The sequence below is a fragment of the Vipera ursinii genome (assembly GCF_947247035.1).
Source record: "Vipera ursinii genome assembly, chromosome: W".
NCBI lineage: Eukaryota > Metazoa > Chordata > Lepidosauria > Squamata > Viperidae > Vipera > Vipera ursinii.
This window is the reverse complement of record NC_139522.1, coordinates 7869855-7888472: the sequence shown is the minus strand read 5'-3', so window position 1 is coordinate 7888472 and position 18618 is coordinate 7869855. Positions and strand designations below refer to the sequence as shown.

At 38.9% G+C, this 18618-nt stretch overlaps 1 protein-coding gene across 1 annotated transcript in view; it reads right to left on the bottom strand.

Moving 5' to 3' along the window:
- LOC310648210 (phosphatidylinositol 5-phosphate 4-kinase type-2 beta-like) overlaps positions 1-13929 on the bottom strand; it is a gene marked incomplete at its 3' end in the record, with an annotated part of 60560 nt that extends 46631 nt beyond the window's left edge. Inside the window, exon 1 of the mRNA XM_083375959.1 lies at positions 13883-13929. The remainder of the gene's footprint in view (positions 1-13882) is intronic.
- Positions 13930-18618: the final 4689 nt, after the last annotated feature.

Sequence of the window (18618 nt, the reverse complement as noted above, 5' to 3'; positions counted from 1 at the left end):
AGATGGCTAGCATATAGATTGAAAAAAGAAAAAGAAAAGAAAATGATAAAGAAATTACAAAATACAAATGGAGAAATACAATTTCAAAATGACGCAATGAAAAAAATTGTAAGAATATTATGAGACACTTTACAAGGCAAAGGAAATCTCCATGGAAAAAATACAGCAATATTTAAAAAAAGCAAACTTACCAAAAATTTCCCAGAACATTCGAAATATATTGAATGAACCAATATCAACGATGGAAATTACAGAAGGTATAAAAAGGCAAAAAAAGATACTGCCTTACAAGATATCTTAACTCCAACTTTGAAAGAACTTTGCAATGAAACTCTCCTGGAAACCAAAATACCAAAGACATGGACTGAAGCTAATATTACTTTAAAACCTAAAGAAGATGCAGACTTGACACATATAAAAAATTATAGACCAATCTCATTACTCAATGTGGACTATAAAATCTTTGGTTCAATAATGGCAGAAAGAATTAAGAAATTCTTGAGTGAATTTATACATATTGATCAAAATGGCTTTTTACCTAAAAGACAGATAAAAAATAATTTAAGAACAATCCTGGATGTCCTAGAGTACTATGAAGCCCATCCAGGGAAACAGATGGCTCTGATATTCCTCGATGCACAAAAAGCATTTGATAATTTAAATTGGCAATTTATGTTCAAGCAACTTGCTGAAATGGACTTTGGGGAAAACTTTATGAATGCAATCCATGCAATTTATGATAAATAGACTGCTAGAATAATTGTAAATGGAGACTATAGAGAAAACTTTAATATTAAAAAGGGCACAAGACAGGGATGTCCTTTATCCCCACTACTATTTATACTAACTCTGGAAGTATTGAACAGAAACATTAGACAAGACCCTGAGATTAAAGGACTAGAGATAAAGGTTGAAAAATATAAATTACAAGCATTTGCAGATGACTTGGTTTTTATATTGGAAGAACCTTTGGAAACGAGCACGAAATTACTGGATACAATAGAACAATATGGTGATGTAGCAGGTTTGATAATAAATAGAGAAAAAACTAAAGTTTTGACAAAGAACTTAACAGAAAAACAGAAAATGCAACTTGAAAAAAACAAACCTTCAAATAGTCAAAAATGTTAAGTATTTGGGAATTTACTTAACAGCAAGATGTGCAACAATAAAAGAGGATAACTACGTAAAATTACTAAAAGAAATAAAACTGGACTTAGAAAACTAGAAAAACCTCCAACTTTCAATGCTGGGGAGAATAGCTACAATTAAAATGAACATTTTACTGAAAATACTTTTTTAAAACCATTCCTGTAAAATCAGAAAAAGCTTTTTTTGATGAACTGAACACCATAATATTGAAATTAATTTGGCAAGGGAAAAAAGCACGAATTAAAGTGAAAATGTTACAGGACGTTAGAGAAAGGGAAGGATTGGGACTCCCAGATTGGAAGTTATATTACCAAGCAGCTATTCTAATGTGGATTAAAGAATGGATAACACTCAGAGATAAAAGACTATTATATCTAGAGGGGCATGACCTGCAGATCGGCTGGCATGCCTTCTTATGGCATGGGAAGAATAAAGCCCATAGATATTTTCAGAACCATACCATAAGAAACGCACTTCTCTTAGAATGGGAAAAAATAAAGGAAAAAACTTACATTAAGATACCTGAATGGCTTTCAACAATGGAAGCTTTTGCTTACCCAAACTTAATTATGATAAACTTGTAACATATAAGGACTTAATGGATAATGAAGGAAGATTGAAATCTAGACAAGACCTATATCAACAAGGTATTGATTTAGCATGGTGGCCATACTTACAAATTCAAACAAGATATGAAAAAGACTTGAAAACAACAGGGCTCTACAATGAACAGACAGAACTTGATCGTATATTGTTAAAAGCAGATGAGAAGCTGATTAAAAAACTTTACACATTTCTGCTTAATTTAAAGATGGAGGAAGAACAAGTTAAAAAAACAATGATAATTTGGGCAAAAAATGTTGGTCACACTACAGAACTTGAAGAATGGGAAAAGTTATGGGACAGAAATATTAGATTAACTAAAGCTGTATCATATAAAGAAAATCTGTATAAAATGTTTTATAGATGGCACATGACACCAATGAGACTAGAAAAAATCTTTAAGAATACGTTTGTTGGAAATGCAGCCAAAGACCAGGTACCTATTATCATCTCTGGTGGACATGTTCTAAAGCTAAAAGGTTTTGGCTTAAGATACACTTATGGTTGGAGAAGATGGTTAAAAAAACAAATAGAATTTAAACCAGAATTGTTCCTGTTAGGAATGATAGATCCCAATTATGATAAAGAGACTGGGTATTTAATATTACATGTAGTTAACAGCAGCGAGAATTAGGTATGCCCAATATTGGAAAAATGAAAATTTACCAACTGAAGAAATGCTAATTAAGAAAATATTAGATTGTGCAGAAATGGATAGATTAACTTTAGAGATTAAAGAAAAACAGCATTTAGTCTATTATAGAACTTGGAATAAATTTTATCAATGGCTAGATAAATTAGAGAGAAAGGAACGTGACACTTATTTTTGACCTTACTTTACTAAGAATAATATCATAGATTGAAAATTTAACATTGTTTACTATAATTTGCTATATCTATTACTGTTATCAATCATTATTCTTACTACTTCTATTGATATATATCAACCCACACAATATGCTATTTGCTAAATATTGAATGTAATTGGGGGAAACCCCAACCCCTCCCCCAACTTTCCCGCTATCCCGACCCCTCAACCTATCCTTTCATTTTCCTCCCCACCCTTATGAAAACCAATAAAATTTACAAAAATTGGTACTCCTTTCTCAAATCTCTCACTCTTCTTGGAATCTGTTTTAATACCACTATCTCTCTTCCTTTATATTTTACTGTGGCATTTCTCAGCTTCTGTAATACAGGTGAAACTCGAAAAATTAGAATATCATGCAAACGTTCATTTATTTCAGTAATGCAACTTAAAAGGGGAAACTAATATATGAGATAGACTCATTACATGCAAAGCAAGATAATTCAAGCCGTGATTTGTCATAATTGTGATGATTATGGCGTACAGCTCATGAAAACCCCAAATCCACAATCTCAGAAAATTAGAATATTACATGCAATCAATAAAACAAGGAGTGTACATAGAACAATATCGGACCTCTGAAAAGTATAAGCATGCATATGTACTCAGTACTTGGTTTGGGCTCCTTTTGCAGCAATTACTGCCTCAATGTGGCGTGGCATGGAAGCTATCAGCCTGTGGCACTGCTGAGGTGTTATGGAAGACTAGGATGCTTCAATAGCGGCCTTAAACTCTTCTGCATTGTTCGGTCTCATGTCTCTCATCTTTCTCTTGGCAATGCCCCATAGATTCTCTATGGGGTTAAGGTCAGGCGAGTTTGCTGGCCAATCAAGCACAGTAATCCCACAGTCATTGAACCAGGTTTTGGTGCTTTTGGCAGTGTGGGCAGGTGCCAAGTCCTGCTGGAAAATGAAGTCAGCATCCCCATAAAGCTCGTCTGCGGAAGGAAGCATGAAGTGCTCCAAAATCTCCCGGTAGACGGCTGCGTTGACCCTGGACTTAATGAAGCACAGTGGACCAACACCAGGAGATGACATGGCTCCCCAAATCAACACAGACTGTGGAAACTTCACACTGGACTTCAAGCATCTTGCGGTGTGTGCCTCTCCATTCTTCCTCCAGACTCTGGGTCCTTGGTTTCCAAATGAGATGCAAAAGTTGCTCTCATCAGAAAAGAGGACTTTGGACCACTGAGCAACAGACCAGGTCTGCTTTTCTTTAGCCCAGGTAAGACGCTTCTGGGCGGCTTCCGGATGGCAAGGCGTTGCCGGAGGCAGCCATTTCTTGGCTGTCAGCCTCGCAGCTCCGTAGAGCCGCCGAAAACAGCGTCGATCAGCTGTTCGGCAGCTTGGAAGCCCCCACCTCGGGAGGAGGGGGTGAGCGTCCAGGTAGGGGTAGAGCTCTCCGGGGCCGCCAGAACTTAGAGTTTTGGTGGCGGAAGGATTGAGCCCCCCCGAAGCCTGGGCATGCTCCGGACTGCAAGGCGTCTCTGCTCCGGGTTTTTTGGAGCAGAACAGGGTGTTCGCAACCATCCCTGCTAGCAAGGAAGAGCTTATGAGAAAGAGGATGAAGGCAGAGCGATGCAGGAGATTTTGGTGAAGATGATGTTTTGATCTTTAACTCAATGGACTTTGCTGAATCTGCATGTGAAAGTGAGTAGTTAACAATAGAGGGTGAAAATGGCGACTATATCTTCTAAAGTCCCTGCCCTGAGGCAGCAGTCTTCGGCGAAAACTTCATTGTCCTCTGCATCTGAATCTGTATCAGCTTTTACAGTAAAAGATTTGCAGAGTTTGCTCCAAGAAACTATGGAAAAGCAAATGCAACAATTTGTTGAGATAACGGAGAAAAGGTTGGAGGAGAAGTTTACAGAGAAATTAGCAGAAATGAGAGCAGACATCACATCTGCAACGTTAAATCTGGCTAAAAGCATTGAGATTTTGGATGAAAAAGTGGAAGATCTTGTTCAAAATGATACTAGAATGGAAGCCAAAATGACAGAAACTGAAAATATGATAGCGGAAATGGATTATGATTTGATTTTGACACAGTATTTTCAGATGGAGCTTGCTTTGAGAATCAGAGGCCTAAAAGAAAATCCTAAGGAAAATTTGACGAAAATGGTTTCTGAGGTTTTGGAAGGGGTGTTGGAGCGACCAGCAGATGAAATAATGCAAGATATAGATAAAATCTTCCGTGTTAATTCGTGGATTGAAAGACAAAGGAAATTACCCAGAGATGTGGTGGTTTATTTCACAAAGAGAAAGATTAGAAATGAAGTTATCCAGGCCTCCTATAATATTGATTTTGTAATGGATGAGCAAAAAGTTTTGATTTTAAAAGAGATTCCTGCAAGAATTTTAAGAAAAAGGAAGGAATTTGCCTTTTTGACACAAGAATTGAGACGACGTGATATTAAGTTTAGATGGCAAATACCAGAGGGTATGGTGGTGACTCATGAAGGTACGAGGCATTGTCTTACCACGGTGGTTCAGGCACGTGACTTTTACAGTAATGTTTTAAAAGCAGTCCCCATATCGTCTTTGGAGTCTACAAAGAAAAAAGGTGACAGAGAGCCTCAACGTTCCACAGAGAATCCACAAGATGTTGAAGGGTTAACGCAGACAGATGTGAAAGTTACAGGAGTGGGTCAAATTTCATCACCACGGGAGAAGGCCAGAAATTGGAAGAGGTGTGCTGTTTCTGGAAGAATGAAGCAAACCTGAGGATTTAGTTGCATAATTGCAAGAGATAATAATGTAATAAGGATGCTAGAAGGATTAAGTATGTGGGGATTCATTTTTCACCCTTATAAAATAATTATATAATATTTTGTGTTGCTTTAGTTTGAAGATGATTATGAAAATTTAATTGGGAAGATTTGTAGTAGTGTTTATTGATATTCTGTAGGTTATGCTTTGTTATTTGGATGGAAAGTTTTAAGCCTGGAAGGTAGTGTATGGTATTTTAAGTTGTATAATATATTAGGAGAAGGAAAGGTTGTATTAATTTGGTTTTAGTATGTTAAAGTCTAGTTGGATAGAATAGTTTTATAAAACTGATATAAATTGTTTTATGTGTGATTGAAATTAATTTGTAATACTTTTATGGGCAATATTGGAGTAGGTAATAGAATATAAGAATATAAGAATGATGTGATTATATAAAAAAAATTTAAGTTTGGAAGTAATCTATGGTATTTTAATTTGTATAATATATTAGGATAATATGAATTTAAGGTATTATTTTGTATTTGAATAATCATTGATATGATATATATATATGTATGTTTGGAATTTACCTATATGAGTTAAAGTTTGATAGTTTGAATAGCTTAGGATTGTTTGCGTAAGTTAGATCATGATTGTTTGTTTGTATTTCTATACCCTGTGTTTTGGTATTAGATTGGAAAGTATTATTTTGTATTTGTATAATTATTGATATGATATATATATATATATATGTTTGGAGTTTTCTTATATGAGTTAAAGTTCGGTAGTTTAAATAGTTTAGGATTGTTTGCGTAAGTTAGATTATGATTGTATTTTTATACCCTGTATTTTGCTCTGGGAAGCCGGGGGGGGGGAGGGGAAAGGGAGGGAGGCTTTGGGGAGGGTGGGGGAGGGGGAAGAGGGTGGGGGGAGGGGGTTGGGTTTTTTTTCTTTTTTGGTTTGCTAAAGATAAAATGTATTGTAAAACTTTTTAATAAAAAAAAAGACGCTTCTGACCTTGTTTGTTGTTCAGGAGCGGCTTGACAAGAGGAATACGACATTTGAAGCCCATGTCCAGGATCCGTCTGTGTGTGGTGGCTCTTGATGCACTGACTCCAGCCTCAGTCCACTCCTTGTGAAAGTCCCCAACACTTTTGAATGGCCTTTTCCTCACAATCCTCTCCAGGCTGCAGTCATCCCTGCTGCTTGTGCACCTTTTTCTTCCACACTTTTCCCTTCCACATAACTTTCTATTAATGTGCTTTGATACAGCACTTGGGGAACATCCAACTTGTTTTGCAATTACCTTTTGAGGCTTTCCCTCCTTATGGAGGGTGTCAATGATGGTTTTCTGCACAATGGTCAGGTCAGCAGTCTTCCCCATGATTGTGATTCCTACTGAACCAGACTGAGAGACCATTTAAAGGCTCAGGAACCCTTTGCAGGTGTTATGGCTTAATCAGCTGCTTAGAGTGGGACACTTTGAGCCTATAATATTGCACCTTTTTACAATATTCTAATTTACTGAGATTGTGGATTTGGGGTTTTCATGAGCTGTACGCCACAATCATCACAATTATGACAATTCACGGTTTGAACTATCTTGCTTTGCATGTAATGAGTCTATCTCATATGATAGCAGTGTTCCAATATCTCAGGGGCTGCCACAAAGAAGAGGGAGTCAAGCTATTCTCCAAAGCACCTGAAAGCAGGACAAGAAGCAACGGATGGAAACTAGTCAAGGAGAGAAGCAACCTAGAACTAAGGAGAAACTTCCTGACAGTTAGAACAACTAACCAGTGGAACAACCTGCCTCCAGAAGTGGTGAATGCTCCAACACTGGAAGTTTTTAAGAACAGACTGGACAGCCATTTGTTAGAAATGGTATAGGGTTTCCTGCCTTAGCAGGGGGTTGGACTAGATGACCTCCAAGGTCCCTTCCAACTTACCATATTGTTGTTGTTGTTGTTGTTGTTGTTGTTGTTGTTGTTATTATTATTATTATTATTATTATTATTATTATTATTTCTCCTTTTAAGTTGCACTACTGAAATAAATGAACTTTTGCACAATATTCTAATTTTTTGAGTTTCACCTGTACATTTGGTTAAAGGGATTAAACCCATTGAAGTGAACACTTTGGACTCATTGCTAGCCTAAAATACAGACTAAAATATTCCAATAACCAAAGAACACAAAGGAGCCTCTGAATTACAAAATGCTGTAAAAACTGTACCAAAATACTTATGGTAACCCAATCAAGCTGCCAGCTGATCCAGAACTAAATAAACCCATCTCCTTTCCGACATGCCAGCTTTTCATTTCATCAGCGCTGTTTGCATTCTCCTGGCTGGAGAAAATGAACCTTGGGACCTTTTCTTCCAGCAACAGCTGCTGCTTCTCTGTCCCTGTTTCCTCCCTGTTGCTGACCTCTCCTTCTCTTCCCGTTGTCTTTTTCCCTTTCTTGCCCAAACCACATCCTTTTATAGCCTCTCCTCTGCTCCCCCCACCTTTTTCTTTTTATTTTATTAAAAAGTTTTACAGATACATTATAAACATAAGACCCACCCCTCCCCCACCCCCACCGACTTTCCAGAGGGTATTAACCCTAACAATCTTAAACTATAATATGCTAATTAACTATAACACTTTAAATCCTATCGAACTTTAACTCTCCTTAAAAGTAACTAAATAGTAACAAATCTTATAAATCTAATACATATTCAAATGCTAAATGAAACTTTTTGGTCCCATATTTATTCTGAATATAATCAATCCATCTTCTCCATTCCAAGATATATCTTTGTTGCGAATGGTCTTTCAAATATGCTGAAATTTTTGCCATTTCTGCCAGGTTCGAAACTTTTAAAGTCCATTCTTCTATAGTAGGCAAATCCTCCTTTTTCCAATATTGCGCTACCAAAAGTCTTGCTGCCGTTATTAAATACAACATCAATTTAGTTTCTATAGCAGTACAGTCTATAGTAATACCCAGCAAAAATAATTGTGGAGAAAACTTTATCTTTTTCTTAAATATCTTCTGCATATTCCACCAAATTTTAATCCAAAAAGCTGTAACTTTTTTACAAGTCCACCATATAAGATAATACGTTGCATCATCACAACCACACTGCCAGCATTTAGGCTGATAATTTGGATACATACATGCCAATTTCTTAGGATCTAAATGCCATCTATAAAACATCTTATAAAAATTCTCTTAAATTTTGTGCCTGTGTAAATTTTACATTTCTGACCCAGATTGTTTCCCAAGTATCCATCATTATTGGTTCTTGAATATTCTGGGCCCATTTTATCATACAATCCTTAACAAGTTCCGTTTCTGAATCTATTTCTATCAATGCATTATATATCCTTCTTATATGTGCAGGACTTTGATCTCTAATTTGTTTAACCAAATTTTCATCTACTATGGAAATACCAATTTTCTGATCCTGTTTCCATCTAGCTTGTAACTGCCCATACTGAAACCAAGTTTGTACTATCTTTTCTTCTTTTAAAATATTAAATGGCTTTAATTGCCATACATTTCTTTCCAATCTAAGAATTTCTTTATATGTAATCACATCACACTTAAATCCCACATTTATATTTTCTATCGCATGTTTAGGTATTGCCCAAATTGGAATTTTAAAATTAAACTTATAACAATATTTTTTCCAAACTTGCAACAGGGCATATATGTGTCTTAAAAACATTATCCACTTTTTTGTCATACAATAAATGAGCATGCCAACCATATAACAAATCATATCCTTCAATATTCAGTAATCTTCCTTGTGTTAAATTAAACCAATTACTAATTGATGATAATGCCGCAGCCTCATAGTATAATTTAAAATTGGGCATTTTAAGACCACCTCTTTCACGTACATCTTGCATTATCTTAAGTTTAACTCTCGGTCTCTTCCGTGCCCAAATAAATTTATTAATACCTCTCTGCCATTCCTCCAAATTTGAGTCTTTTTTAAGTATAGGTATCATTTGAAACAAAAATAAGAATTTAGGTAAAACATTCATTTTCACAGCTGCAATTCTTCCCAATAAGGACAATTGTAATTTTTTTCAACTATCTAATTCTTTTTGTATTTTTAACCATAACAATTCATAATTATTTTTATATAATTTCGCATTTGAAGCTGAAAGATATACCAAGTATTTGATCTTCTTAACTATTTCAAATCCCGATAGTTTTCCTAAAACTTCCTTTTGTTCTTTAGTCATATTTTTAGACAATATTTTAGTTTTTTGTGTATTTACCTTAAATCCAGAAACTTGTCCATATTGTAAAATTATTTCCATTAAATCTATAACTGATTGAAGTGGTTGACTTAATGTAATTACCAAGTCATCCACAAACGCTTTCAATCTATAATCTTGATCTTTAATTTTAATTCCCTTTATTTTCTTTGAATCACGTATCTTGATCAACAATATTTCCAATGTTAAAACAAACAATAATGGTGACAGCGGACAACCCTGTCTTGTACCCTTTTCAATTTTACAAGCTTCTGTTAAACTACCATTAATTATTATTTGGGCTGTTTGTTTTTGATATATTGCCCTAATAGGTTGTAAAAACGTATCACCAAACTCCATCTTCTCCAAAACTTTAAATAAAAATTGCCAATTCAATTGATCAAAGGCCTTTTCGGCATCCAAAAAGATCAGCGCTGCGGGGACTTGATTATTTCTTTCCAAAAATTCTAATAAATTTACAATATGTCTCACATTATTTTTCATTTGTCTACCACTTATAAATCCTGTTTGATCACTATGAATCATTTGCTGCATAACCTTCATTAATCTATTTGCTAAAATCTTTGCAAATATTTTATAATCATTATTTAAAAGCGATATAGGCCTATAATTTTTAAGTTGAACAAGATCTTGATCTTCCTTCGGGATCAAAGTTATAAATGCTGTTTTCCACGATGGAGGCACTTCTCCTCCAGATTGAATTGTTCTAAATAATTCTTTTAAAGGCTCCATTTCTGATTGTAAATTTTTATAATAAATAGCTGATAAACCATCTGTACCGGGTGCCTTACCCACTTTTAATTGTTTAATTGCTAAAATAATTTCTTCAGCAGTTATCAATTGATTCATCCCTTCCCGTTGCTCTTGTGTAAGTATTGGGATATAAACATCCTGAAAGTAACTATCCATATCTAAACCTTGCTTTATATCCCTAGCATATAATTTACAATAAAATTCAACAATAGCTTTTTTAATAAGATTTTGCTGAAACACCTCTTTACCCTTATATTCTATCTTATCAATATTACGGTATGTGATCTTTGTTTTTTCCTTAATAAATAAGCTAACCACCTACCTGGCTTATTAGCATTATTAAAAGTATTATGTTTGGCATATCATAAATTAGTTGCCACTTGATCTGCCATTAACATATCAAACTGTCCTCTTAGCAAGTTAATTACTTCTTTCAACCTCTTATCAGATGGGTTCAGAATAAGAGCTTTCTCTTTCAACTTTATTTCCTCCTCTATTTCTTTACGCTTATATTCCAATCTATATCTATGTTTATTATTCAAATATATTAGGACTCCTCTCATATAAGCTTTACTTGCATCCCAAACCATTTCAATGGGAGTATCCTTATGCATATTCATAATAAAAAATTCTCGCATATGCTTTTTACATTCTACCACATTTTCTTCATATCTAAACAAATTTTCATTTAATCTCCATGATCTTCTTTCCCCCATGCCCTTATCCAATTCCATCCAAACTGGACTATGATCTGATAGAATTCTTGTGCATATCTTAATCTTCTTAATCCTAGAAAAAAATCATTAGTAGTTAATATAAAATCAATCCTAGAAAAAGATTGATGTTTATCAGAAAAAAAAGTAAAATCCTTTTCTTCCAAATTTCGTTCTCTCCAGACATCTCGCAATTCCAAGTCATCTTTCAAATCAAAAAAAGATTTTGGCAATCTAGCATGGCTTGGAGTATTTTTAAAAGATCCTTTTTTATCTTTCTGAGTATCCAACACTCCATTCCAATCTCCCATTAAAATACACGATTTATAATCTTCTATTTATATGCCCTGTTCACCGCCCTGAGTCCTTCGGGAGAAGGGCGGTATAGAAATTCAATTAAATAAAATAAATAAATAAATAAATAATCCCATTGAATTATTTTATTATGTAACAGTTTATAAAATTCTCCTTGCTGTTGATTAGGTGCATATACTCCAATTAAAAGTGTTTTCTTCCCTTCTATTAATAGTTCAATTATAATATATCTTCCTTATTTATCTGCTTCAATTAAATTAGCTGTTAAGTCTTTCTTTACATAGATAACTACTCCATTTTTCTTCTCTGGAGCAGATGCAATAAATTGTATACCCAGTCTAGAATTTATCAAATATTTTTGATCAGATGCGCAAATATGCGTTTCTTGCAAACATATAACATCATTTTTAAATTGTTTCAAATACTGAAATACTTTCTTTCTCTTTTGTGGTGAATTTAATCCATTAACATTCCAGGTTAGAAACTTTTGCGACTTGAAGCTTTCGGAGCATTTCTTGCAAATCCATAAGCATCTGCCTCTTTGGCCTAGCTCCTCCCACTGCTTCACTAGAAGTAAATTCCTGACTTGTAGTTACAGAATACTGTTTCTGTTGTTGTTGTTGTTCCTTATGTCTAGATGCAGCCCGTGTCACTCTTTGAGTCTTAGATTCTTCTAATAAAACCAGGGGTTGTACAGTTTCCAAAATTTGCTGTACTTCTTGTACCTGTCACTCCCCTTCTTCATTTCCTCCTTTAACTTCTTCTTTCCCTCCTTTAACTTCTGAAGATGGCGGTGAACCTGCTTTCAATACATTAGTATAAAAATCATGTGCCTTCAGGACTGTATTAAGACGATATCTTACTCCAGCATAATTCACCACAATCCCCATTGGTATCTCCCATCTGAACTGAAGCTGTTGTTTTTTTAATTCATCTGCCAGAAAAACAAAATCTTTCCTTTTTCTCAAAATTCTTGGGGGAATCTCTTTCAGAATCAAAACCTCTTGATTAGCCACTTTAAATCTATTATTGTAAAAAGCTTGAATGATCTCATTTCTTATCTTTCTCTTTGTAAAATACACAACCACATCTCTTGGCAGTTTCCTTTGCCTAGCGATCCAAGAATTAACACGAAATACTTTATCTATCTCCACAAAAAAATCTTCCGGTTGAATTCCCAAAATAGGCGCCAGAGCATCCACCAACATCTCCAGATTTTCCTGTGGATTTTCTTTTAAACCTCTTATCCTCAGGGCAAACTCCATGTCTCTATATTGTGTCATCACCACTTCATCATCAATTTTATCCATTTTATTCTCAACTTCACACATTTTAGCCTCCAGCATCAGATTATTTTGTTTCACTTCTTCCACATGTTCATCCAGACTCTCAATACAACCTGAGAGCCCCTGAAATACCATCAAAATATCCTGCCATATTTCCTTATTTTTTTCTTCAATAAGTTCTGCCACCTGCTCAGATATTTTTCCAGACTGAAGTTTTAAAGCATCTTTTAAAGAATCTTGTAGGTCTTTTAAAGTCAATACAGGTGCAGCAGCTGCAGAAGGTAACATCAAAGATTGAATTCCAGATTGCTGAACAGGCGATGCCCCCGGACCTTTAGGAACGGGGATTCTAGGCAGTTTGGAAGCCATTTTAACACCTAATTAACTTTCATTACACACTTTCACTTTTCCGCCCCACTTGCTATTGTTATTTATTTATTTATTTATTTATTTATTTATTTATTTATTATTTAAATTTATATACCACCCTATTCCCGTAGGACTCAGGGCGGTTTACAGGGAAAATTAAAATACATAACATACAAATTAAAATCAGTTAAAACTATGATTAAATTACAGTCCCTGAAGTTAAACTAAAACCCAATTAAATTAAATTAGTTAAAACCCCTCAGTCTGGGCCAAACAGCTCGAAGAACCAGGTTTTCAAGTCCCGGCAAAATGAGCGAAGGTCGGGGGCAGTCCTGAGTTCCGTGGGAAGTTGGTTCCATAGGGCCGGCGTGCCCACAGAGAATGCCCTTCCCCTGGGAATAACCCGCCGGCATTCCTTAACCGGCGGTACCCTGAGAAGGCCCTCCCTGTGGGAGCGCACAGGACGATGGGAAGTTGATGCCGGCAGCAGGTGTTCCCTTAGATAATCCGGACCCAAGCCATTTAGAGCTTTATAGATCATTACCAGCACCTTGAATCTCACCCGGAGGGCAACCAGAAGCCAATGCAGCTCATGGAGAAGAGGTGTTACACGGGAGTATCGGGCAACTCCCATAACAACTCGCGCGGCTGCATTCTGCACCATTTGAAGCCTCCAAGTGGTCCTCAAGGGCAGCCCCATTTAACTGTTAAATATCCAAGTCTTATAAGTCTTATAATCACTTTTAAACAGCTCCAAAGTTTAACAAAATCTTTTAAAGTTTTGAGAATCCACTTTGCATATTCCTCCTCAATAGCCAAACAATCACTTACACTTTGAGAAAAAAACACCAGCCAGACGCTTTCAATTCTTGTTACAAAGAATCACTCAGGTGCCATCTTCCCCTTCTTTTTAAAAACGATCGTTGAAACAGGAAAAAAGTTGAGGTTCCAGAGTTAAAGTCTTATACTTGCTGTTTATATTGCTCCCGCATCCACTCATCCTGCATCAATTACTCAAGATAACAATCAAATGCAGCAGGAGTGGATTCAGCGTCTTGTTCTGCTTAAAAGCAGAAAAGTCCTCCGATCCGGAGTATTTCCAGGCTTTCGGGGAGCTCTCACCCTTCAAGCCCCAGAATAAACATTCTGGGGCTCTAGGGGAGCTCTACCCCTACCCAGAGTCTCCCCTTCCCCTCTTCGCCCGAGAAGGGTTTTTGAGCCGCGGAACAGCTGATCATCGGCTGCTGCATGGCTTTAACGAAATTGGAAGGCTGGCGGTCGATCCTGACCGTCCAGGCCGCTGAAGCACCACCTGGAAGTCCCCCCCACCTTTTTCTTCAGTTCACCTCCAGCTCCGTGCTGCTTCCGGAAGCACCAATCAGCCGGTTGAAAAGCCCTGTTCTAGTCCAACCCCCTGCTCAGGCAGGAAACCCTATACCATTTCAGACAAATGGTTGTCCAATTATGATCTAGAGGATAAGACTCTGCAGATGTTTGAACTTTACCTGTTATAATGTTGCTAGGGGGGTTATGGGGATTTCAGGCCAATGTTTCAGTGGGGGTAACCGAGTTGGGAAAAACAAAGGCATAACTAACTTGGGAACATGCTGAAGGAACCTGTGGAGTGGTATTCTGCCTGTTACCTTATTTCAGGGATTAAACAAAAAGCAGGACTTCTAGAAAGTTAAGAAAACAGATTTCACCAATTTCAAGGAGCACTGAAGTATCTCTTTATACAGGGTAATATTACCATGTTTACCTCAAATATGCCCAGTGCATGAAAGAAACCCCAGCATGAAAGAAGAACCCTTCTAACCAGGTCCTTCTTTCATGCACCAGGCTTCTTTTGTGAAACAAGGTCCTGGGTGGGGCATGAATGGAGGCCCTGGCTGGCATGCAAATAGAGGCCCTGGATGGGATGCAAGAAAAGTCCTGGTGTCGAGCCCCGCAGGGCTGACATTCAGCGGGGGGGGGGGGGGTGGCTCCAGGACCCCTCCGCCCAGTTGCAGCCGCTCCGGCAGGCCTGCCCGAACCGCTTGCAGACTCCCGGCCATTTCCAGTGGCCATGTCTGCGTTGGGCGTCCCTCCCCCACCCCCCCGAACGCCGTGCCTGTGCACGGGAGGCCGCAGGCACCAGGACAACGCTCCGACTGGCTCCGCACACCGTGCCTGCGCAGGAGGGACCTGTGCACGACGGGGCAGGCTCCCGGCTGTTTCCGGCAACTGTGCCGGCGCAGGGAGGCCGTGCTGAGGGACCTGACGCCACGCCTGCGCATGAGGCCTGCAGGCGCCGGAACATGGCCCCGACCAGCTTTGCGCACCACGCCCGTGCGAGAGACCTGCGCACGACGGAGCAGGCTCCCGGCCATTCTCGGCGCGGGGAGGCCTACCCGAGGAGGAATCCAACACGCAGCTGCTGTTGTGGGCTTCTCTCGTTGTGCAGCAAACGGACTACACCTCTGACTGCGGGGGGGTTGTTTATGGGACTGCCTGGTTGGGGAGCTGGGGCGGCTCCGACGGGCGGAGAGGTCCCGGGGCCTGGGGATCATGGAGAACGGTCCCGGGTGGGAGAGGACCAGAGGTGGGGGACCTGAGGGTCTGGTGTGGGGGTTTCCGGGGCTACATACCTGCACATGTAGCGCGGAAGAAGAGCGGAAGCCAAAAGGCCCTGGGGGGAGGGGTAGCACATTTATGGGGAGGTGGGCGGATACTGGTTTGCTGGGGGGGCCTGGTGTCTTGTGCCGGATGGCCTTAAATAGCGTTGGATGCGGAAAGCACCCAACGCTGACTTTGTTCCCGCTTCGGATTGCTTTGTGGAAGAGAATAAACGTTTCCTTTGTGGGTTGTCTGCCATTCCTGCTGTGGTTTTTCCTGTCATTTGCGGACGGCTATTTGACACCTGGCTACACTGGCCCAAAAGAAGGTGGTGCAAAAGAAGGCCCCGACTTGTACAGTAGTGAATGGTGTAGCGCACGGATGTCAAACTTGCCACATCACGTGACATGTTGTGATGTATCACAACTTTTTTCGCATTGCCAGAGCTGGGGTGGGCACAGCCTCTGCATGATGCAACCAGCCTGCGGGCCGGCAGTTTTAACACCCCTGGTGTAGAGGGAAAGACTGGGCAGTGGGGTCAGCTAGCAGGTAAGCAAGCAGCCAAAACAGCAGAGATAGGGGAGAGATAGGCAGGTGGGAGTAGTTCAAGAGGAGGCAGAGGAGGCAGTCCCTTACCTTACCAAAGCATGGGGATGGGAGGAACCAAACTAGGAATGGTTTAGATCAAGGTTGGTCCTTGCTTAATGACCAGTGAGATTCAGTTAACGATGGCAATGGGAATTAGCAGAATTGCCATTGCTAAGCAATGCGGTCACGTGATGCTGACTGCATTGCTTAGCAACAGAAATACTGGTCCCAATTACTGTTGTTAACCATAGACTACCTGTATGGTCTTCTAGATGTTGCTGTATTAAAATTCCCAGCAAACTCAGGAAGTGTAAGACTAGGCTGAAGCTGCCATACCTAAAGATGATGATGGCATGTAAACAGGGTGGACAAAAGCCAGGAAAGAACCAAGTTGTTAAGGAAATAAAGGGAAAAAGTCACCTGAATCAGACTAAAGAAGTTGGGACTGAGCACATGGGAAGCCCCTCCCCAAGTCCCACCAACAGCTGCTAGAACAAAGCAAGGACTTTGGGGGATAAAAGGGGTCCTGAAGCCTAACCACTCTTGAGTTGTCTTTGGACACAGATTTGGTATCCTTCTGGCTAGTGCCTGCCAGCCTAGTTGACGTGGGTAAGTGTGGATGTGTACGTGCATGTGTGAAAGAGCAAACAGATATACATTGGAAGCAGTAAAGTTTGCTGTTATTTTAAATTCACTAGGTCTCTGGGTATTTTAAAGCAGGGGTCCTCAACCTTGGCAACTTTAAGACTTGTGGACTTCAACTCCCAGAATTCTGGGAGTTCAAGTCAACAAGTCTTAAAGTTGCCAAGGTTGAGGACCCCTGTTCTAAAGAATGAGTTGTGCCTCAGCGTTTGGCTGAAAGTGATTTTTGAGTGTGGCAATTTTCCAGGGATGTGAGTGTGTGACCATAAAACAAACGTAGGAACATGTGTGTAACAAAAGCATGATCAGTTATAAGAAATACTGGGATTTGTAGTCTAGCAGCAGCATAAGTAATTTCCCTTCCAGATACAGTATGTGCAGAATGGGCTTTTAAGACTGAAATAAAGAAAAAATGTCTCCACTCCACTCCTCAGGACTGCTACTATTCAAAGAAACATTCTCTTCAATTTCTTTGGGGCCATCTTACTAACTAGTGCTTGTAAAATTTGAAAAAGTTTGCTTGTGAATGTTCTTCAGTAGCCTTCCTCTAAACTTCTCAGATAGGTTGCGACTACAACTCCTAGTTGCCCATGCTGACTAGCAATTCTAGGATATGTATAGTTCTGTCCAGGGACTCTGGGATGGCAAGAGCCTTTTATTGCTTTCTACAACTGAGATGATAATCCACAAATGGGTTCAGATAGATTACAACAAAATGATTATCAAATTCATACAGTAGATATTTAAGAATTATATAGTATTCTGCTGGATATTGATAACATTATCATCTTTTATCCCTTCTTAGCTCAGTGGAGTTACGTTTCTGCTTTATGAAGATCAGTTATTCAGGCAAGCAGTTATTTAAAATACAGAAAAACAAAACTTATCTTTGGTAAAGAATATGTAAGAAGGGATTTACTGAACCCAGATGACACAAAGGTTACAAGAACCAGAATTTGCTGCTGAGGATTTGAAGCCACCATCCTGTATTGTTCTTGTTGTTGTTGTTGTTAGCTGCGAAGTCGTGTCCGACCCATCGCGACCCTATGGAAAATGTTCCTCCAGGCCTTCCTGTCCTCTACCATCTTCTGGAGTCCATTTAAGCTCACACCTACTGCTTCAGTGACTCCATCCAGCCACCTCATTCTCTGTCGTCCCCTTCTTCTCTTGCCCTCAATCTTTCCCAGCATTAGGCTCTTCTCCAGTGACTCCTTCCTTCTCATTAGGTGTCCAAAGTATTTGAGTTTCAACTTCAGGATCTGGCCTTCTAAAGAGCAGTCAGGGTTGATCTCCTTTAGAACTGACCGGTTTGATCGCCTTGCAGTCCAAGGGACTCACCGGAGTCTTCTCCAGCACCATAGTTCAAAGGGCTGAATTCTTTGGCGCTCAGCCTTTCTTATGGTCCAACTTTCACAGCCATACATTGCAACTGGGAAGACCATAGCCTTGACTATACGCACTTTTGTTGTCAGGGTAATACCTCTGCTTTTTAGTGTGCTGTCTAGATTTGCCATGGCTTTCCTCCCCAGGAGCAAGCGTCTTTTAATTTCTTGGCTACAGTCCCCATCTGCAGTAATCTTGGAGCCCAGGAAAATAAAATCTGTCACTACCTCCATTTCTTCCCCATCTATTTGCCAGGAATTGAGAGGGCCGGATTCCATGATCTTAGTTTTCTTAATGTTTAGTTTCAACCCAACTTTTGCACTCTCCTTCTTCACCCGCAACAAGAGGCTCTTTAGTTC